Source organism: Drosophila sulfurigaster, chromosome X, assembly GCF_023558435.1.
Source record: "Drosophila sulfurigaster albostrigata strain 15112-1811.04 chromosome X, ASM2355843v2, whole genome shotgun sequence".
Taxonomy (NCBI): Eukaryota; Metazoa; Arthropoda; class Insecta; order Diptera; family Drosophilidae; genus Drosophila; species Drosophila sulfurigaster.
The window spans coordinates 22,492,888-22,516,674 of NC_084885.1; the positions used below are offsets into that span (position 1 = coordinate 22,492,888).

At 35.6% G+C, this 23,787-nt stretch overlaps 1 protein-coding gene across 2 annotated transcripts in view; it reads right to left on the minus strand.

The window, feature by feature from the left end:
• Positions 1-18,904, minus strand: part of LOC133847173 (homeobox protein B-H1-like) — a 60,772-nt gene extending 41,868 nt beyond the window's left edge. Inside the window, exon 1 of one of the 2 annotated variants that reach the window (XM_062282008.1) lies at positions 18,651-18,904. The gene's annotated coding sequence lies outside the window, so the exon portion shown is untranslated. The remainder of the gene's footprint in view (positions 1-18,650) is intronic. The other variant, XM_062282006.1, reaches the window with a different exon arrangement.
• Positions 18,905-23,787: the final 4,883 nt, after the last annotated feature.

A 23,787-nucleotide genomic window follows, 5' to 3' on the forward strand; every position in this document is an offset into this window, starting at 1 on the left:
CATGAGGTTGGGAGATTGTGTTTGGGGTTGGGCTTTGGTCATGCTCGTGGACCGTTTGGCGCTCCACTGTATAACAGAATTTGGCTGCATTGAAGCAGAACGCAGCCGCCGGTCGGCGTGGCAAAAGAACAAATACCAAACACAAAAAAAAAACAAATTTTTTTTATATATATAGAGAGAGAGAGAGAGCAAATAAATAAAACGCTGTCGCATGTTTCTATGTAAATGCGCTACAATGAATGACTGGATGCTGCAAGGAGCAGCTATCATTCGGGTACATTGATTTCAGAAGATTACGTAAACTGTTATACTCTTTAGAATTGAAATAAAATCAATTTTAATATGCGAAATGACAAAAAGGAGCTCAGACAAAGAGATTATCGGTATTGTTTCCATATGTAAGTCGATCTCTCAATTTGTTATACTTTTTAATATCGAATATTGATTTCAGTAGACAAATCAAACTGTTATACTCCATGCGATGTAAGTAAAATCAATCCACATATGCCAAATGCCGAAAGGAACACGGACAAAAAGATTTTGGGTATTATATTCATTAGTAAAATTTTTCAAAAGTGTTATACAAAGTGTTATACACAATCCTGTGGTTGCTAAAGTCATAAAAATTATACTATTTACGCAATTGCGTGCTTGTGATATTGAAGCAAACTGTTATACACTCGAAAGCGTTATACAAAGTGTTATAAATAGTGTTATACACATTAAACTAAATTGTTATACACTCGAACGTGATATACATAATGGTGTGATTGCAAATATTATAGCTAGAGCAATTGCGTTATCCAAAAATCTGTTATACATTAAACAAAGATTTTAATTTTCTGCACGGCGACAAAGTTGTTCCCAAAATGCAGAGAGCCGATTGTGGTAGCGCATCATTTGGCAGTTCACGACCCGTTGCACTTTTGAAAATCGTTTGCTCATTGCCCATTTTCATTTTAATTTCACGTACAATTTTCCCTTTTTCCAACTGTTTGCCAGTTTACCAGTTTTTTTTTTATCTAAGGTTTGCTTTTTTGTCGATTTTCTTTTTAAGTTTATTTTCCTTTCTATTTTGTTTTTTTTTTTATTATTTCCATTCCTTTTTGCAGCGTTTTAGTCTCTTTTATTCCTCGTCGATTTCCATTAAAATTCAATTGATGTGCCATAGATACACAGCGAGAGAGAGAGAGAGATAGAGAGAGAGAGTGAGGAGTGGGGAATGGGCACAGTTTGGCGGATGTGCTAGCCAACTATCTGTCGCAATCTACAGTGTATGTGTGTGTGTGTGTGTGTGTGTGCGCCTGAATTGGCAGTGATTTATCGAACATTAGAGTAACATTCAAAATAAAATTTTTGGTTAAGTGCTTGGCAAAGCAGAGCATTTTATCAGCAATTCATGTGGGATTTTCAAACGTCCATTGGGGTGAACTCTACACACACACGCACACACACTCGCACACACACACGTACACACACATGTGCCACACACATGGTTACTTTGTAAGCAGTTTGTTTTGCTTACAAAGTTGAGAAAATTTGTTGAGCAAACGTCAACGAATAAAGCGAACGGACTTTATAAAGCCATCAAAATGCAATTAACCCTTTTTTTCACTCTCGTCTGTCTCTATTTCCGATCTATGATTATTACAAACATTTCAGATTTCCGTAAAGCAAAAGAGAGGAAGATAGATAGATAGATAGATAGATGGAGAGAGGGAGTTGTGAGAGTTGGTAAATTAAAACAAAAGTCGTTGTTGTGGCCTAAACGGAAGTCATTTTCTATCCGTGTATAATAAAATAATTTTGGTATAATGTAAATTGCTTTCGAAATCCCAAAAATGATGACGCCGTACTTATAAGCTACATATATGAAGTATATACACTGGAAGAACAAAATTGTAATTCAAAAGTAGATGGCAAATCTTGATTTAACAAAATAATCGTAAAAGAAGATAACAACATTTTTATGCAAAATCTGCATTTTAAAATTAGAAACATTTTATTTGAGGATTGAAATCTTGTTTCAAGAATGTTTTATTCTAAAATGAAAAGAAGATTGCAAATGTTGATTTAAGAACTTTTCGATCTAAGAAAAATAAATCTTAATCTTAAATTAAGATCACAAAAATTAAAAACATCATAAGATTAAAATCAATTTCAAGAATGTTTTATTCTAAATTAAAGTTTCTGTATTGAATTTTGACATAATATAATCGTGATTCAAGATTTAATTCTTTATTTTCTTGGTTTAATGTTAATATCTTATAATCTTATTCAATATTTTATTATTGATTTCAGTACGCTTTTTCTTTCTCTGTACATATATGCAGTGGCATTATGATATTTAAATGTGTATCGAAGCGATAGGGATAGAGAGAGAGAGAGAGAGAGAGAGAGAGAGAGCGAGAGCGAGAAAGATACAAATGCGGACACAAAAAGCGGGAAGGGGAAGCGTTTCCAGCATCTACACGTCGCATCTGCATGACAATGGGTGCAAATAAAATAAAGGAATTCAAGTGGCGAAAACTAATTAAAGCGTATAAAGTGGCGCATTACAACAATGCCCCGGACAGCGGCAACAGCAGCAGCAACAGCAGCCGCACTCAGGTGGTTGCATGCATAATTTGAATTGAGTTTGAGCGACGAACTCAATTAGATTCATGTGCGCAAAGTTTTTCCTAAGTGATACCGATCTGCCATATCTCCACCTCACTCTTTCGCTCTCTCTCTCTCTCTATCTCTCTCTCTTTTGCCCCGTCTTTTGTTTAGCGCATTTTCACAAATTAATTGGCAAAGTCACAGGCAAGAGCTGAGTGTAGATACAAATGTATCTATGTGCATACTAAAGTATCTGCTGTTGCCCGTATCTGACGCGTAATTATATCGTAGCGCACAATAGACATTTGTGAAATTGTCACTGTTTAGCATATTTGGTCACGAAACGCTTCAATTTACTTCACGTTACGCCTTTTGTTGCTGTTGCTGTCGCTGTCGCTGTTGTTGTTGCCGTATTTTATTTGTTATTTCTCTCCCCCTCTCGCTCTCTCTCTCTCGCTGACGTCTACTATTTGGCTTTTTTGTTTTTCGTATTTTGTATTTTTTATGAGCCATAACAATTTATGCGTTCCAGCTCTTTTTTTTTGTTGTTTGTTTTTGTGAAATGCCGCAGGAACTGATGCGTGCTCTTCGGCTGCTTCTACTTCTACTTTGGCGGCTTTGCAGAATTCAACTTAATTCGCTAAAGAACAAGTACACACTGTCTGTCTCTCACTATAACTGTAAGCTGACAAGACTTTTGAAAGTACCAAAAACGAAGCACAACAATTAACAAAGTCTACACTGCAATAAAGTTGCTCTACCCTGGCAAGAAAATGTATAACCTCATTTGAAGAAATTCGTTATTTAGTAAATTTTACATTGTGTTTCAATAAAATCTAAGTTTTGGAACACTTCCTCCAACATTACGACAAACTTATGCATTAATAGTTTAGATTGTGAGTGAGTTGAGAGAAAGAATTAAATATACAAAGTTAGAGTATGTGACAGAGTAAGCTGTTGGTAATCGATTTATGTATTTGTGTCACTCCAATCTCCAAAGCAAACTTTAGATTGCTTTTCAAATGCCTCAAAATTTTACATTTTTTGTATATGGTATTTTGTTTTTATTAGTTTATTTTATTATTTTGGTATTCCACTATTTTATTGATTAAATAGTTTAATTATTTTTTTTATCCTATTATTTTAATATGTTTATTATTTTAATTTCCTATTATCATTATTCTATTATTATATTATTCTGCTATTCTATTATTTTATTATTCTATTATTATATTATTCTATATTTCTAATATTTTTATTATTCAATTTTCCTATTATTTTCTAATATTCTATTATTCTATTTTATCTATTCTATTCTATTCTATTGTATTATTGTATTATTGTATTATACTATTATACTATTATACTATTATACTATTATACTATTATACTATTATACTATTATACTATTATACTATTATACTATTATACTATTATACTATTATACTATTATACTATTATTCTATTATTCTGTTATTCTATTATTCTATTATTTTATTATTTATGACTCAATTAGTTATGACTAATGGACATTTAAGAATACTTTTCGATTTTATTCAAAATTTTAATTTTAAATTCGAGTCAATTTTCGATTTTTTGTAACCAAAGTTTTATCCATGAACTTTTAAGTATGTTGAATCTAGACTTTGTTCTTATACTTTAAAGCAAGCTTTGCGCTACTTTCTGCCCTCACAATCTTGTTGCCTCTTTTGCTGCTCGGCCATTAACCGTAAATTAGCAAATTAAATTGAAGTTTCAACATATTTCCGCTTATAGTGTATGTGTGTGTGTGTGTGTGTTTCTTTTTCTTCTTTTCAATGGCCACCAAAATGGCCGGCAAATCAAATAATAATAGAGACAAGCAGCTCCGACAAACCAGATGCGAATATGTATTTTGTTATTGTCTGTATCTGTATCTGTATCTGTATCTCTCGCTCTCTGTGTATCTATAGCTGTTGCTGTAAATGTATCTGTATCTGTATCTGTTGCTGTTTGCTGTTGGGTGTATCGGCTGTATCTGTTACTTTTGCGTGTTAAGTTTATGCCGAACGACAAAGCCACAAAAGCCGTGCATAATTATGCACCGCATACGCGTCGTATACGTAATTATTAATTATGCGCACATTTGCGCCACAAATGCTATCCAAATCGAATCAGATTTGAGAGCCCGTGCCTGCTTGCCTACTTGCCTGCCTGCCAGAGCAACCCGAGCAACTTGTCTGTCTATTTTCGTGCCAAGATCTGTGCCACAAGAAGCACTTTGCTGCTGACCCAAATCTCAGGCAACAACGGGGTGCCTGATGCTGATTCCATTGCAATTAAGTGTCGCATGCGATGGGCCTTAACTATGCACATAATAACCCAATTTGAGACACCAAAACCAAGTCAAAGCAAACCAAACCAAAAGCAAAGATGCTGTGCCGACTTTCGCCCCCAACTGTTGCGGGTTGGAAATTCATGGGAAAATCTGTTGCAATTAGCTGCTCGCCTTTAGAAGCAAAAAAAAATATAAAAGAAAAATGATTATAACAAAAAAACGTAAACACGCAGCGAAAACAATTTCTAAACGCGCTCAAAACGACTTAATTATGAGTGAGAAATATGCGCGGCAACGTCGCGAATCTCGAACTGTATTTAACTGTCAGTAACGTGTACGAGATACCGAGCACCTTCCACCTTCTTCCCTCCTTCCTTCCCTGCCACAACCTTGCCTCCTCCTTTGCTTGCTTAATTGCGCCCACTCAATCAAAGCGGGGCAACTTCATTAGACATTTGCGGTAAAAAAATCAACGAACAGCTAACAAACCTACAAACCGAGTTCACACGCGCTTCGTCTAAATAATTACTGCCAACTATCAACTGCAGGCTGAGAGAAAGAGACAGAGACAGAGAGATAGATAGAGAGGTAGAGAGATACACACATATGTGGCAGTCACTTAGTTGCACATGCATATTTACATTTAGTTTGAGTACAAATTTATTATGCTTCTTTTGAGTTCAGAGTTTATCCCTGAAAACTGGGTCAGCTTCTATTCCTCTCAAAATATACCGAATTGATATACTGAAAAAATACTACAATATACTAAAATCAATATTTGATATATCTTTATATTATTATATTCAAAATATACCATAGAGAATAAAATATACCATACATTGAACATATACTACTTTTCCCTGTTGCGCCAAGACACTTTAAATTAGGATATGTAAATAAAAATTATGACTATGCAAATAAAAAAGCTATCCATTAAACAAAATCGAAACAATGCGGTATTATTCATAAAATATAGCATAAAGGCACACCCAAACAAATACTAAAATATACCATATGTCATATATTTGGTATATTTATATACCATATGAAAAGTAAATATGAAACCGAACGATTTACCAAAAGTAAAACATTGACATTTTATTCTAAAAAACATACCAAATTGATATACCGAATCAAATACTAAAATATACCAAAAGTTACATTTGGTATATCGATATATGTATATATTTTAATATACATTTTGAATGTAACAAAATATATCAGATAGACAAACGGACATGACTATTTGATATCGATTGTTGATGATGATCAAGAATATATTCTTTATGGGGTCGAAGATGTCTCTTTCTGCCTGTTACATGCATTTTCTGTTGACACCAAATTATAATACCCTTATATAATACCCTTATATATACCAATTACTCAATTAAACTTTAACAAATCTTTAAGCCTTTTATTATTAATTTCAATAAGTAAATATCTTATTTATTTGCTTACTTTAAAAACTAGTATTTTGATAGTTGTGATTGTAATCTACACTCGATGCAAGCGTCTCCTTTTACAGGGTATCATAAGACGCTAAAGCAATAAATGGAATCTGTTCTTTTTGGGTTCACGAGTCAATTTACATTCTGCCCTCTAATTTGTGCAACTTTCATGCAGTTCTGCGCTTTTTTGGCCGCCCTATTGTATTTCATATTTGGATTTAAACATTTTTTTGTTGTTGTTCGTTTTTTGTTGTTGTTGTTGTTTTTGTTTTTGTCGTGCTCTGTTTTTGGGAAACCGTAGAAATTTTCATCGTGCGCCGAGGGAAATTAGCAAACAATGTAAATAACAGTTAGTAGCTACTTAAGTGGCAGCACCCCCGCCTCGAACAGTTCCAATTCCAATTCCAAGTCGAATCAGTCAGTCAGTCAGTCGGTGAGTCAATCACTCAGTCAGTCCGTCAGTCAGTCAGTCATTCATTCCTTGTCGCTGTAGCTAACCACAGGCATGTTCAGAGTGCTCCCCTCACTTTAACATCGAGTTGTGTTCTCTTGCCTCTCTCTCTCTCTCTCTCTGTCTCTCTCTGTTGCAGCTTTGGCTTCGCACACACTTCATTGCTTGCGGTCAATGCGGCTCCGTTCCCCTCCGCCCGCCGCCCGCCGCCCGCACACTCTCTGTATCTGTATCCCTTGAAGCGAACGGTCCGCTTGTCAACGCAACAACGTCTTGGACTTTGTTAAACCTTAAAATTAGTTTAAGTATTTAGTTACCAATTTAGTGGGAGCGGTGCAGGGCAATTGACAAGTGAAATGAAGATGAAGGCACCGAGGATTGTGAATGCTATATCAGTCTTGGGGGTCTGTTGATGTGTTCGTACACACACACATACATAAATGCGGTTTGCGGTGACCACAGCGAGTGAGAGAGCTGCAAATGCACGGGGGGTTGGGGGTGGTGGGAAGAGCAAGAGTGTTTGGCAGTTTGTCAACGGTAAAAGCTATCTGAGTACTTGTTTAGTAATGCATGCTAATAATACGTAGCAGCGTGATTGAGGGCGATTGACAGTCGATTGATTGTAACAGAGCAGCTGGGAAATTATCGCAACTAAATTAAATGTATCTTGAAATAGTGAAAACAATTTAACACGTCTTAAATTTCGCATATTTGATCGATTGATTGATAGGTAACTTAAACCGCATATAATTGGATGATTGACAAGTTGATTGACAGTTGAACGACACTAGAAAGCACAAGTTTCGGATTACAGCAACGAAAATTATAATTCAAATTATAATTACAAATAATTTAAAGTAATATGAAGACTACTTGATTGGCTGATGATTGACTGATTGATGGAAAAGATTGATGGCATGTTAAGCGATATTGCAAAACAAATTGTTTTGGATGTCAACATTAACTAATTCGAATTTGAATAATAATTAATGTAAAGTAATACACTATATGCTTGACTGCTGATTGAGTGATTGATAACGGCGATTGATGTCATGTTCAGCCACATTGAAAAGCGAATTGTTCTGAATTCCAGCAGAAAAGGATTAAAATTAATCTATAGTAGTAGACCATTGGATTGACTGCTGATTGACTGATTGATGGATAAGATTGATGGCATATTAAGCCACATTAAAAATCACATTGTTTTCAATGACAGCAGTAAACAATTAGAAGTATAATTATTGTAAAGTAATAAACTAAGTATTTGATTGACTGCTGATTGTTTGATTGATGACGATGAAAGTTGAAGTTGGACGACACTAAAAAACTAGTTATTTAGCATTAAATCAGCCCAGAATTAGAATTATAGTTATTATAAAGCAGTACAGATAATTTTTTTGAATTCTGATTGACTGATTGAAGAGGACAAATTTACAAGTTAAATGTAAATTTCTCACTACGGTCTCGCAGATGCGAGATGCCTTCAATCGTTGCTCATGCGTTAAGCAGCGTTTTACAAAAGCGGTGCCACAGCATCGATAGATCATCGGCAACGTGTCGCTCAAAATGTATCTGGCAGCTACAATAACTTGTAGTTAGTTAGGTTTCATATTTATTGTATCACTTTTTTCTGCTTTTTTTTCGGTATTCGGTATTAAATTGTGCGGTTTTTGCGGTGGTGCCGGACTTAAGTACCACACAATTTCTACAACATTTTCCACTTGACAACGCGAACGAAGAAGCCACAAAAGAGGCTTCGTCCAAGTCGACGACGAAGACGAAAACGAAGGCGAAGTCGCACTCAAAGTTGTGCCTTCTTCTTCTTCTTCTTCAGGTGGACGATGTCATCGGAGAGCTCTGGACTCTGGACAATCATAGCGAGAGCTGTGCGGCAAACAACTTGCGACTATTATGGCCAGTGGTCAAGCATTTAGAGTGTGTTTAAAAAGAGGCATCGTCGTATCTGCTGCTCTGCTCTGCTCTGCTGTTTGCCAATTTGCACACACAGAGTTGAAATTTCAAACCGCTGAAGCGCAGCTAAACGTGTTGAAAGCCGCACACAGACCCGACACACACACTCTTTGATTGATGATTGCAGTTCGGACTCAACTCGGGATGCCTTTCAACTGCGCATTGACCAAAAAAGAAAAATATAACTTAAAGAACCAAAAAAAAAACAGCCATAAATATATTGTATATATGAAATTGCAGGTGCTGGTCGAGAGCGAGCGGGAGATATCTTTTTGGGGCTGGGCCGCAGATCATGGCTTCGTGATTAAGCGCCAAATGTATTCAAAAGATTGTAATTAAGGCCACAAAAGCTGCAGATCTGCAACGGCTGATAGCCGCTTGTTAACGGCCAATGGCCAGCGAATTGACTGACTGACTGACCGAATGAATGACTGAATGACTGACTGACTGACTGTATGAATGACTGACTGCATTCCCTTTTCATGTTTGTTAGTTGCCAGTTTACAGCGTCTGCTGACTCATGCTGACGCACAATTGACTCTTTGACTCTTTGACTCTGCCTCAAAATGCCCTTTGTCGCATGCAAAACGCCAAAAAATTAGTAACGCAAACCAAATCGATGCTGCGTATCTGTATCTGTATCTGTATCTGTATCTGTATCGAAGCTGTGCCTCTCTAACTGTAACCGTATCTGTATTTATATCTGTATCTATTCATGCCCGCCTGGGTGGCATCCATAAAGCGTAAAGCTGCCGACCGTTGCTCTAGTAAACCGAATGATGCTTTTCTCTCCTTTTTTTTCTATCTTTCTCTCTGTTAGAGTCGCTCTCCTATGCGATGCATCTTTGCTTTGAGATTACGTTTGAAGGGACTTTATCTTTCAGATACTTTCATAAGTTAAAAATCATCAAAAAGATACAATTCACATAAAAATTCTTTAATTAGATGATAGCATATATTCCTCCATTTATCTTCAAGATATTTTTGCAAGACATAAAATACTTGCATTTAGTTTGTAGTTACACTTAGAAGTATCTATAAGATGCATTTAATATTTTATGCGTCAGTCATTTAGTCATTTATCTCTAGGATACTTTTGTCAACGAGTTAAAAACATAAATTTTTTGTTCTATCTGAAAATGTTCGATAAGATACAGTTCACATATTTATGCATTTATTTACTTATCATAATATAGTTGCATTAATTTTTGTGGTCATGCTATAAGCTTAGAAGTATCTATGAGATACATTTAATATACTTATTCCATAGCCATATGCTTGTTATTTATCTCAGAGATACTTTTGCCAAGCCTACCTAAATCTTTTGTTTTATTTATGATTTATCTCTGAGATACTTTTGTCAAGCATAAATTGTATAAGTCTGAAAATGATCAAAAGATCTTTCTTCAACTAGAACTTTTCCGTAAACGTAATTTAAACATTTTGTTAGTCTACTTTTCATTGCCTAGAGTATTGCAGCTTCGACTTTGTACTTGGGCAGCTTTTTTTTTTTGTATTTCCTGCATAACTCATTTAATGTATTCATTTGGCGGCGTTTGGCTTTTGTAGTCCAGAAGTTAACGTTTCTGTTTTGTGCTTCATAATTTATGCAAAATCATTGGCCGATCGATCAATGGAATTGGCTCCCGCCCGCCGTGTTCGTTCGCTTGCCAAAAGCTACTAAAAACAGGCAGAACCAAAAACCGAAACCGAAATTGAAATTTCGAATTGAAATATGAAAAGCAACGATTGTTGGGGGAGAGCAAGAGAGAGAGAGCAAGAGCATGAGCAAGAGGAAGAGATGCCGCACAGGTGCGAGCAGGAAACGAGCCACAAACTGCAAAGCATTTAATTGGATTATGCGGTAAATCCTGTCACAGCACAACTATTTCACTGACGCACCCACACAGAGAGAAAGAGAGAGATAGAGCAAAAGAAAGAGAGAACACGGCTCGAGCTGTGCTCGGCCTGCAACTAATTGCAATCGAATTAGTCAAGGAGCTCAGCAAACTCGGATGGAAATGGAACTGAGAAAATGGAAAGCAGCCTAAAAGAAAAACGCACAAGTTCTATTCACCATCTCTTCATCTCGCCATCTCCATCTCCTTCACCTTTGCCTTCACCTTTACCTTCATCGCCTTCGTCTTCGTCTTCGTCTTTGGCCATTTCCGGCTGGCGTCAGGGTGGCGCCTGCGCACGGCATTTAAAAGTGGGCGTGCCTGATGACTTAAAAGGTTTTTAAATGGACAACGCTCTCTCTCTGCTGCTGCTGCTGCAACTTTTGCTACTGGCCTCCGTTTGTAGTCTTTGTTTTTTTTTTCTTTTTCGGTTTTGGTTTTGGTTTTTCGGTTTTGGTTATTTGACTTTGCTCTTTGCCGACAGCAACGCCTCAAGCACCTTTTGCTGACCAGGTTCATTGATCCATATTTTTCCCTTTGCTGCTGTGGCAACCTTTTGTTGCTCTCCGGCAATTATGAATCGACGCCGTGTTAAACGTTTTCCATGCATTCATCTCCATCTCCATCTCTTTCACTCTCTATCCAATTAAAACACATTGTCATAATCTTTTCTATGGCTTCCTAATTGTCAACTTTGCTTCTTCAATGGAATGAAACTGATTCCCTACGATTTGTTCTAGCTGCTTTGATAGCTCAACTATCTACCACAGAGTTATTAACATGTCATTGGGAAATAGTTCAAATTCACAAGTATTTTCAATAAACATAAATCAATTATAATAGTTGTTGCTGTAAGTGTGCCCATCTTTTATAAATCATAATTAGCATAACAAACGTAACCATATTTAGTTTCAAATACACTGTATTTGGTTCTATGATCACACTTGATCTTAACAGTGTCTTTTGTCTATACATTCGGTGTGTTTATAGATAGACATAAGTTCATTGCATACTACAATTAAAACTAAACCGATGTTGTGCAATTTATTTGGAAACGAATTTTGAAAATTATTTTCTTTCAACAATTCGAGTTCTTCATAAATATTTCAAAAGTTTTGTAGTATTACTAATGTAAATTACTTGATAAGTTATTTGAGGTTAGCATTCTCATTTTATTAATGGGACTTCCTCTTTGTACTTTATTTTTATCAGATAATTAATAATCTTTAGGCTTGTATCCTTAGGCTAGTTTCATTTTCTTTCAATTCGAATTCCTCATAAATATTTCTGAAATTTACTACTATTACTAAACTCAATTAGTTGTTGAGTAATTGGAGTTTACCATTCTCATTGTATTAACGGAATAATAATCTTCTCTAAGAACTTTTTATACCCGCTACCCATAGGGTAGAAGGGTATTATAAATATACGGAAGAGGCAAAAGTAGGCATCTCCGACTCTATGAAGTTAACTTCCGCCCCGCTAACTGACAAAAATCAAATAATAAACGTAATATTGAAGTTTTTAAGATTCTAAAAATATATACATAGTTATTCAAGAAATACTTTTGTATGACAATAAACGCTTATTACAATCGGATCTTACAATAGATGCTTTATCTGACAATCTGACATAACATATTTTGTATTCTTATATCGATATACCAAATAAAGCCTGCGGTATATTTTTGTATTTTTAAGGTATTCAGATTGGGTAGTGAGTATCTCACTGTCGATTACTCTCGACTGCAGCCTTCTTATTTGTTTAATCTTAGAACGATGTTTGAGGAATTAAATCTGGTTTAATGAATTGTTCAATCTGAAATTCTTATTTCAGGAAATGTGCTCAACTTTCAAGAGAATATAAAAAATACTTCATTAGCTTATTATTGTAATTTATTAAAAAGTAATTCCATCAATGAGAACAGCTATTCGTCTCATTTTCTGACTAGTAACTGAAACTGCAAGCGGAGATGTCAAATTATGTTTTTCATAATTAGCCAGAAGTGAGACTGACTATGGAGCTGTCTTTTTTCTCTATGTGGCATGTGAAATTTGTGGGATATTCTGCTAAGAAATAATTAATATTGACACACACACACACTCACTTAGAAGACTTTCTTCTTGCCCATTCACAGATCTCTCTTCCCATTGATGACTTCAGGTGTGTGTAGTTGGAATTCATTCAACTTTGGCCCAACCTTTGTTTTAGGTTGTTCTTTTTTTTTTTGATCAACTTTGATCGAGAGCGGATCCCCGCAATTTGTCCCTTTAACAGGCAAGATCTCTCTCTCTCTTTCCAAATATGCCGTGTTTGACCACTTTGACCTCTTTTCGCAGCTCATTTTGATTTCTTTAATGATAATTTTTCATGTTGTGTGTATTTTTTTTCTTTCCTTCTCCTATCTCTCTCGTTCATTATCTATCGTTTTTTCAGAGTTTTGGGTTTGAAATATTTAAATGAGCTTTTAAAAAATTGTTAGCTACTGTTTGACGCACTCGAGAAGCCCGAAAAGAAAAAAGCCAACAAACCGAAACCTAAACCGAAGCCGTCGATGTCGTTGTCGACGTTTCGGCCTCAGGCCCGAGACTTGAATTCAAAGTTGGCGTCGGGTTTTCTATACAAAATTATCAAATTGCTATTATTAATGATTATAAACGTTTTTTGTACACTTTACTGGAAATTGACAAGCGCTTATTAACGATCTTATAATAGCGACTGATCGACCGATCAACTGAGATCGAACGGCCCCATTGTCCTACCTCTCATACCTCCCTCTTGCTCTCGCTCTCGCTCTCTGTCGTGACGTGACTGTCGGCAAAAAAAAACAAATATCGATAGCTCAGTTATTCGATGCGATATCAACGCTGACTTTGAAATGCCAGAAGCTAGAAATACACAAAATGCAAACAAAGAAACTCCGCATAGACAATAGAAAAGTTGAAATATTTGCTCAAGACAGGAAGCCCTTTTACATTATTAATCAGTTTATAAATAGCCAACAGATCGATCAGGAGGGAGAGAAAACAGTTTGAAAAGTCATTCGCTTGTATGCTGGTAACACAAAAAATATGCAACTTTTATTGCTAATCGATCAATGCAAGAAATTTCATTTTCATGAAATGTTTCTTATTTAAGTATTCAACTTTTAGTTGTTAATTTTTGGAAATAAGTAAGAAAGATACTTTGAATAGAAGCAAAACAGTGCTGCATTATTCTTAAAATATACCAAATACCAAATTAATATACCGCAATAATACTAAACATCTAAGAAAGGTACCGTCGAGTGTTTTGAATAAAACAGTTCGGTATTTTTCTAAAAAATATAACTCAAATCTACTAAAATATTGGTATATTCATATAGTACATTAAAAATATACAATAGAGTACTGAAATATACAAAATTGTCGGCCAAAACTAAAAAAAAATTGCTTAAATAACTTCTACATTTTGTATTTGACCGCAACCAAATTTTCACGAATTATAAAGCTTATAGTTATTATTGTAGACACCCTTTTGCCCTTTCGCCTATGAGCTAAATAGCTAGAAATAATCTCTGGAAAAGCGCTTCAAAAGCATTTAAACTCAAATAGTAGCAATCACTTTTTTACTGTCATGATTCGATTAACAATCAAGCAATAATTAGCTAGTAATTAAAGCGTTTTTAATAATAGTGCAATGCAAGTGGAATCAATCTGCAGTAAAACTTTTGCAGCTGTGGTTGCCTGCGTAATTATAAGTTGATCGCTTGGGCAAAGTGTCGTAAATGTGGCACAGTGCCTGCCCAGACGGTTAGACGATGCAGTAATCTATTGACGCACTCACGCATTGCACGCACAAAGTGAGTTCGAGACAGAGATAGAGAGAGAGAGAGAGAGAGAGAGAGAAAGAGATGGCGACCCTAAGTGCTTATTTAGCAAAAGCAAAGTGCTTGAGATCGTTTGGGATCGCAGACAACGGGCTGAACGGTTGTTTTTATACCCGCTAGCCAAAAGGTAAAAAGGTATTACAATGTTGTGCTTAGGGGATCATAGAAGAAGGTGTCTTCGACCCACAACAAATATCAAGTTTTCTGAATGACTATACTGAATGAATGGTTTATTGTGTACATCGACATACTAAATGTAGCATTTGGTATATTTTGTATATCAATATTCTAAATATAGCCTATGATAGAAGTGCATTACAGTGCAGTGCCTAGAGGAGATGAGAGAATTGAAGGAAATACATACCTCTGATTCGCAAAACAAGTGCCAAGCTTTTTGAATGACAATCTGGTATATTTTGTACTATTGGTTTATTTTGTACATCGATATACAAACAATAGCATTTAGGTGTGTATATATAGAAAATGTAGTATATTTTGCACATATGTATGCTATATAAAATATATGGTATATTTTTAATATTTATACTCTATATAAAACAATTGGTTTACTTCGTACATCGATATATAATGTATAACATTCGGTATATTTTGTACATCGATATACTAAGTATACAGCACTTAGTATATTTTGTACATCAATGTACTAAATATATCTATAGTTATATTTTGCATATTGATATACTAAATATTGCCCTTGGTATGTTTTGTATATCAGTATACTTATTATAATATTTGAAATATTTAGTATGCATATTTATATACCATTTGGTATATTTTTGAATTTTTGTTTAACATTTTTATTTAGTATATTTGGTATTATTATTATTATTATTATATTATGGTATTATTATTATTATATGGTATTATTATTATTATAGTTAATAATACAACTTTCGCGTTGTTTTTCTTTTATTGCGGGTATCTCACAGCCGAACACGCTCGACTGTAGCTTTCTTACTAGTTTTTTGCTCAAATGGCACTTGAAAGTGGAAAGGGGAGAGAGGGAGGCTTCAGTAAGCGGACCACTAAATTGTGCGCTTTGGGCATCAAAATTGTGCATTGCGTGCGCGTTTTTCTATTTTTTGCAGTGCAGTGAATGCATGTGAATGTGAATGCGAATGCGAATGTGAATGTGCGAGGGGGAATGCCAAGCCAAATGAGTGCGTAACTAAACGCATAATGTCAATGCACCTTCCGTCCGCCCCCTCATCAAGCTAAATATGATCGGGGTGTGCGTGAGTAGCAAAGCTGTTTGTGGGCTCGTTATAACTATTATTTTCTTCTCCTCAATATATATTCCATTTTCCATGTTTTTTTTTCTGTTTTTGCTATACTCACACACACACACGCATTTAGACAGTTGTCATTTTTTTTTAGCAAATTGCCAGTTTCCGTTCGTAAAGTCGACGGCCAAATGGGGGAGAAAATGTACGCTATACTCAGTCGATAGAAACTTCATTAGAGACACACTCCTAGAGAGAGAGGGAGAGTGAGATAGAGAGAGGGAAGCACAACAAAATTCACTGGAAAAATGCTTACAACTATTTTTCATTTATTTTTTTTTTTTATTTCTATATTCATATAAATGGGCAATTTATGAGCACAGTGAAGCGTAAAGAAGGCCCACCTAGACCAACAATCGCAATCACAATCGCAGTTGGAGTCGAAGTCGAAGGCGAAGTCGAAGTCAGTGTTGCAGTTGCAATTTGTAGTTTGTAGCTCAAGTCAAAGTCCAGTTTAGGTCGGACTTGACTTTGGCTCAATTGCAAATTATTTAGTGCACATCTTTGAGATGATTGCATGCTTCATTTAGATACTAGATTGGATTCGCTGAAAAGTATCTTCAGCCCAGATGAGAGAAAGTATCACGCATTTTGCTCTCATATTTCCCCAAGATTAGTTGACAAATTCTCAATAGAATTACTATGCGAATCACATCTCAATTTAAGCTTGAGCTCTAAAGTAGACGGACAGACAGCCAGACGGACAGCAAAACATCATCCAATCCAACCGCTTAATATATCTTCTATACCTATAAGAAAATTAAGCTAATCTGCGAAGTTTCATCAAAATCGTTTTAATACTTAAAGATTACTTGACACTTAAGCGTACGGACGGACAGAAATAAAATCAAATAAGTATTCCAAACATTATCCAATCGAATTCCTTTCAATATGTGCTATATCTATAAGAAAATTAAGTAACTATGCAAAATTTCGGCAATATTGCTTGATAGCTCAAAGAAAACTCGGCATTTAAACACATAGACAGACAGATAAAACTAATGTTGCAATATCGAAGTTCTAAACTTAAACTTCTTAACGATTACAATAAAATTTCTGCAAAGAATATAAAAGTACAATTTTGCTGAGCTTTTGCTGAACACGTTAACAACTTTCCAATAACTTCTGCTTCTGTCTGGCAACACAAATTGTATTCAACTTGATTATAGCCCGGCAATTTGATGGACAATACAAAAAAGCCTAACGATATATTGTGCAATTGGAAATCTGTCAGAAAGTGTTCGATAATTGAATAGGAAATGCGTGAGTGTGAGTGTGAGTGTGAGTGTAAGTGTGTGTACTTGTATTCGTAGTCGAGCGATCGATAAGTGATCTATTAGCAGTAGTAAGTAGTTTCACACATTCCAGGGCTACCATTTAAGCTAATGAACTGCCAAGCTGGCGAATCTCTCTAGTGGCAACTCATCATCTTTCAGTTGCTGATGATGATCATTGTGGCGATGATGATGATGATGATGATGATGATGATGATGATGATGAGGCTGATCTTGAGCGATCATAAGCAAAGCGAACCGATTGGCCATTGTGTCAGAGCAAAAGGCCAAGGAAGAGTTTTGAGGCAATGCCGCGTCATCCTCAAGATCATCATGATCTGCTGCTGAAGATCGCTTCGGCAAACGCCCTCGTCATTGTCGGTAGCAACTACCGGCTGACGCTTTGCCCCCCCAACCGAACTCCAGAGAGAGAGAGAGATAGATGGAGAGAGAATCGATCGAGGTCGTCGCCAAGGCGGTAGGCGCACAATTTTCGCGCCTGATCAAAAGGCAGCGATCATGCTGGCAGCTGAGATCACACAGACAAGGAGAGGGAACGAAGGTGGGAAGGTGGAGAACAGTTTGCTGACGATTGGAGGCGGCATTCGAGTTGCTCGATTATGAACAAAAATAAACAAAATTCACTCGGCGCAGATCAAAGCGTTGATCAAGCTTAGCTTTAAGTTGTTGTTGTTGTTTTAGGGATCGCTCAAGGTGGGGAGAGGAGTGGAGTGTGTGGGATGGGGGATGAGGGATGAAGAAGGGCGTGTCATGATGAGATAAATGCACAGTTTGCCGCATTTTAATTTCCTTCAAGTCTTCGATTTCTGTTTTATGCTGTTTGTTTTCTAGCCATAAAACAAAGTTAAACATATACGAGGAATCTCAGTAAGCGAGAGGGAAAGAGAGAGAAAGAGAGAGACAGCGCGGAAGCCAAGTAAAATCGCAGCGCAACAAAAACCAAAAAAAATATATATATGTATCTGAAGTGGGTTGGAACCACTTAACACAAATTACGCAGCAAAATGTCGAGACGAATTGAAACGTTGAAAACGATCAATGAAAATGCCGTGTGGCAGCCACAGTTTTGGAGTTGCGAGTTGAGTTCTCAGTTGAGATATATTCCCATTCATAAGCGGGGGCATCATCAATGAAATGGCAAAAGTCAGGCTTGAGTATCTAACAGATACACGAGTAATAAAATCAACAACAATCGAAATCGAATCGCACTCGCAAGAGTATCTCTTTAGCTCCTTTCTCTCTCTCTCTCTCTCCTTCTATATGTCTATGTCTATCTCTATTCCTCTATCAGTTCTCACTACAACTGAACAATATATTCTAATGACAAGCGCCTCAATCGCAGCTACCACTTCGATCAGATTAACGCAAACAGCAGCATCAGCGATATGGACACGTTTAGGTGTCTCTCTCTTTATAATTATAACACCTCGTTAGTTATTCTTTGTTGAAGCATTTAGGCTCACACACACACACACACACAATCATACATTTACTCACTTACAGTTGAACGGGAAGCACTTTTGTTTTTTTCTTTATGTTTTTGCTTGCTTCAAAGAAGTTTCATTGATTGATCGCCTCGTTTGTGGATTGTGGATCATTTTGTGGTTAATGTGGCTCTTCGAAGAATTCCAATTGTTTGCCTTCTAATTAAGCATATGGCATTAATTGCTCATATTTTCCGCTCTCTCTCTGATCAACAGCTTTATTAACTAGCTTAAGATTGTTTTATTTTTTTTTTTAAATCATAATAATATTTAATAGCATTTTTGTGCACACTTCGAAGAATATTTAGTTATGTTTCTTGAAACGAATTTATTAAATTAATTAGTATTTTTATGATCTCTAACTGATCTCTATGGTTACTTCGCAATGCTATAACAAAGCAACATTATACATAAAACTATTTTACTTGAACTTATATTAAATTATAATTACATATATATGATAGCTACTTTGTTGGAATCCGAAAAATATGATATAAAGAATATACTTTAAGATTTTATGATATCGACTTAATACTTGTATATGTCTACTTATTAGACTCTTTAATTTAATAAGGCCACGAATTAAATATAAAAGTAATTCCAATGATTACCCAATATGATTATTTCTTTATTTTGTACCCTTAATTTGTATAAGGCTGTGTTCATTGAAATAACAGTCCTTACAACCTATTATTATACCCGCTACCCATAGGGTAGAAGGGTATTATAACTTTGTGCCGGCAGGAAATGTATGTAACAGGTTGAAGGAGGCATCTCCGACCCTATAAAGTATATATATTCTTGATCAGCGTCAACAGCCGAGACGATATAGCCATGTCCGTCTGTCCGTCTGTGTGTCTGTGTGTCTGTGTGTCTGTCCGTCCGTCCGTATGAAACACTGGATCTCAGAGACTATAAGAGATAGAGCTATAATTTTTTTTTTCGACAGCATTTGTTATGTTTGCACGCAGATCAAGTTTGTTTCAAATTTTTGCCACGCCCACTTCCGCCCCCGCAAATCAAAAAAATCGAATAACAAGCGTAATTTTAAAGCTAGAGTTACGAATTTTGGTATATACAATAATTACTATAGTAGTTATGATTCCTGAACATTTGGTTGCGATCAGATAAAAATTGTCGAAGTTATTAAAGAAATTCTTTTGTATGGGCAAAAACGCCTACTTACTAGGGGTCTTAGTTACTTTGTCTGACAATCTGGTATATTGTGCCGTCTATGGTATATTTTGAATGCGGTACTATATCGATATACCACATATACCATTTGGTATATTTTTTTAGTATTTTTGTAGTATATTTGGTATATTTTGAGAAATATACCGCAAAATATATTGCTTTTATTCAAAATGGGTAGCGGGTATCTCACAGTCGAGTACACTCGACTGTAGCTTTCTTACTTGTTCTTATTGAAATTGGCAAAAATAATTTAAACATTATATTATATTAATACAAAATTTAGTTAACAACAAACAAAACAGTTTTTTTTTATAAAATTTACCAAAAGTTTGGGCACTTTTTTGTAAAAGAAAATTAAAAACTGATATTTACAAAAACAAATTGTTCTGTTTCTATCGCACTGCTATTTTAATAAACATATCTGTATTGCTATAAATTTGTTATTGATATTCAACATATAGAACACATTTTAATCATTAATTTTATTTCTTTTGCAATAGTAAAAATCAAAAAGATTTGCTCTCACTCTTTCTATATTTGTTTTCACTTTTCACAATCAAGTAATACTTTCATAATAATTCTTCAAACGAGTCGTCAGCGATTTGATGGATCGATCGCTTCAGCATCGCAGATCGTTCGCTCATCTGCATAATATATCTTCATATATGCAGATGCAGAGATGACCCAAGCGATCGCATGACAAAGTAATTAGCCTAAGACGTTAGCTTGGAACTGGAATTCCAAATCCCCCCCAAAAAAAGTAAAAAAAAAAAAATAATAATAAAACCAGTAGCCAATATTTAACTAAGCGAAATGGCTTCACGAGGCGTCTTCGCTTCAAGTTCTGCAGTTAATTGAGCCAAAGATTGCCATAGAAAACAGTGGCAGACATAAGGCACGTCAAGATCGACTGCTGAGATCGACTGAGATCGACAGATCGGAGAAGATGGAAGAGTAAGCGGGGGCCATTTACCATTTCAGTAGCAACCATTTTTCAACAATTTTGCATAAATTTTTCGAAAAAGTCGTTTTCACAACCAATAATCAAGTCACGTTGATTGCCAACCAGTCAGACAGAGAGAGCGAGAGACAGGGAGAGAAAGAGAGAGGGAGCAACGATTTCAAGAAAAAAAAAGATTTAATGAAGTTTAGCACGATCATTCCCCTAAGAGTTTTGGCTTGAAGAACGAACGTTGAGCCACTCTAATTGGATGCATTGAATGCAGCATCCTTTTGTCCAGATTCAGAGTGAGAGAGCGAGAAAGATAGTGGGAGTGCGAGTGAGAGGTGGAGTGGGTGTGCTCTCTCGGCCCCCACAGATAAATGATCGAAAACTGTGGAATAATGAGATAAACGCGAAAAATTAGCGATCGAAATGGTTGCTCGGCACGGATTTTGTTCCTTTTGTGTGTAGTGTTGTGTTGTGTTTGTTGTTTGTTGTTTGCTGCCAGCTTTTAATCCAATCACGCAGCTGCATTTACTTGCAACAACAACAACTTGTTGTTAGCCTAATTATATGGCCATAGCTGCTGCTGCTGTTATTTTTGCATACTATTTTGCAATTGTTATTGTAATTGGCCCATCATGGCGGCTACAGCAAGTCTGCTACGATATACTACTACGATATATGGCCCTAATGAAGGCCTCTGTTTTTTATGAGCATTTCGATCAACTCCTCTCGTAAACGAAAACGTTTTAAGGCTTTTCATAACCAAGAGATTCATGCGTTGTTTTTTGCTGCCTTTTAATGAACCATTTTCGCATCATTCGATTTCATTCGTCTCAATCCAATCTTGAACAAAAAAAAACTTCCGACAAAGCTTAACGCTCTCGGTCAATGACAATTTGGCTGCCCTACAATGAGACAATGTGAGTCGAAGGCTTTAACATTTCCGGCTTAAATGATTCCATGTCTTCGAGAGCTGCCGTAATTACTCTGCGCCGCGGCTCAACAGACAAAGCCAGACAGAGACAGCGCGAAACAGAGAGAGAGAGAGGGAGAGAATGACAGCAGCGAGAGCAGGAGAACGATCAGTGATCGTGGCATAAAGCTGGAGGTATTGTTGGACTTATTTGGACGCTTGAGGCCAAGATCAGCTGGATGCTTAAACACATCAAGCTGAGGCGTAAAAAGATCGGACTGTAAGCAACGATCTTGTTACTTATTACTCTGAGATCACTGATCCCATCGACAGAGTTGACGACTGAAGAATACGCAGTTCCGTTGACCTTGAACTTAGGTATCTGTTGCGTTGAAACGAACTAGCCTGAATAGAATTTGCATAGTTATTTAAAGGGAAATAGTAAGAAATTTAAGAATAGTAAGAAAACAGGAATTGTAAGAAATTTAAGAAATTACAATGCTAAAAAATGTAAATGCTTCAAAGATAATTTGCTAATCGACAACAGAGACAATCTCTAATTATAAGTAAAGTAAATTATACTTTCATATAAAACTTAGTTGAAAATGATTTTTAAGATTATTTACACAAAACTTGAAATTAAAACCCTAAATACTATCCCACTTTACTCGGCGAGTATTTTGAGCAGCGTTCTAAAATTTCACATGCAAGTCACTCATCATTAAAATACCACATTCTTCATATTTAGCTTAGTTGAATACGATTTTTAGACATTTACATTAAACTTAAAATTAAGAAGGGTTCTGAAATTCTTTATTCAGCTTATTAATACAAGAAATTTGACTTTCTTTATAAAAAAAATAGTTCATTGCCATTTTTAAGACTATTTAAACTAAACTTTTAATTAAAGCTCAAAGCACAATCCCACTTAACTCGGATAGTATTTCTCATGCAGTTAATTAATAAAGGAAATTTGACATTCTTCATATATAGCTTAGGAGAATATGACTTTCAAGTCAATAATCAAATATTATCTCACTTAACTCGGCAAATATTTAGAGCAGTATCCTAAAATTTCTCACGGAGATCATTCATAAAGAAAATTTGATATTCTTCATGTATAGCTTAATTAAATATGACTTTTACGTTAAAAATCAAAGACTATCCCACTGAACTCAGCAAGTATTTAAAGAAACGATCTGAAATTTCTCATGCAGATTCTCTAATGTCAGAAACCTCCCTCTTGATAGGTATTTTTCAAATAGAGCTAACTCTAGATCCATTTTTGATACAAGTTGTTTAACCAAAATGCTGGGATTACCGTTAAATTGTAGCACAGTAATGCCCTCTCTATTATTACGATTTAAACTAAATTTTAAATTAAAAATCAAAGACTATCCCACTGAACTCAGCAAGTATTTAAAGAAACGTTCTGAAATTTCTCATGCAGGTTCTCTAATGTCAGAATCCTCCCCCTTGATAGGTATTTTTCAAATAGAGCTAACTCTAGATCCATTTTCGATACAAGTCGCTTAACCAAAATACTGGGATTACCGTTAAATTGTAGGCCAGTAATGCCATCTCTATTATTACGATTTAAACTAAATTTTAAATTAAAAATCAATCACTATCCTATTGAACTCAGCAAGTATTTAAAGAAACGTTCTGAAATTTCTCATACAGGTGCTATAATGTCAGAATCCTCCCCCAATAAAGGTAAATTTTACCTAGAGCTAACTCTAGACCCATTTTCGACACAAGTTGTTTCGCCCTTAAATTACCCAAACTGCTGGGGATTACCGTTAAATTGTGGAACAGTATCGCCATCTCGCTCGCACGCGCGTTGTGCATTTGCTGGTGCATAAATCAAATGAATTTGTTAAATTACTACCATTTGCATTTAAATAATTTTGAGTTCTTGAATGAGAATGTATGTGTGCTGTCACGATTTGTGCGCTCAGCCACTTATTATTATTATCATTATAGCTGTTGTTGTTGCTGTTGTATATAGATATGTAGTTTCATTTGTATATTCATTTTTTTTTTGTATTCATATTTTATTTTGTATTTTTTTTTCTCTCAACTTGCGCACAC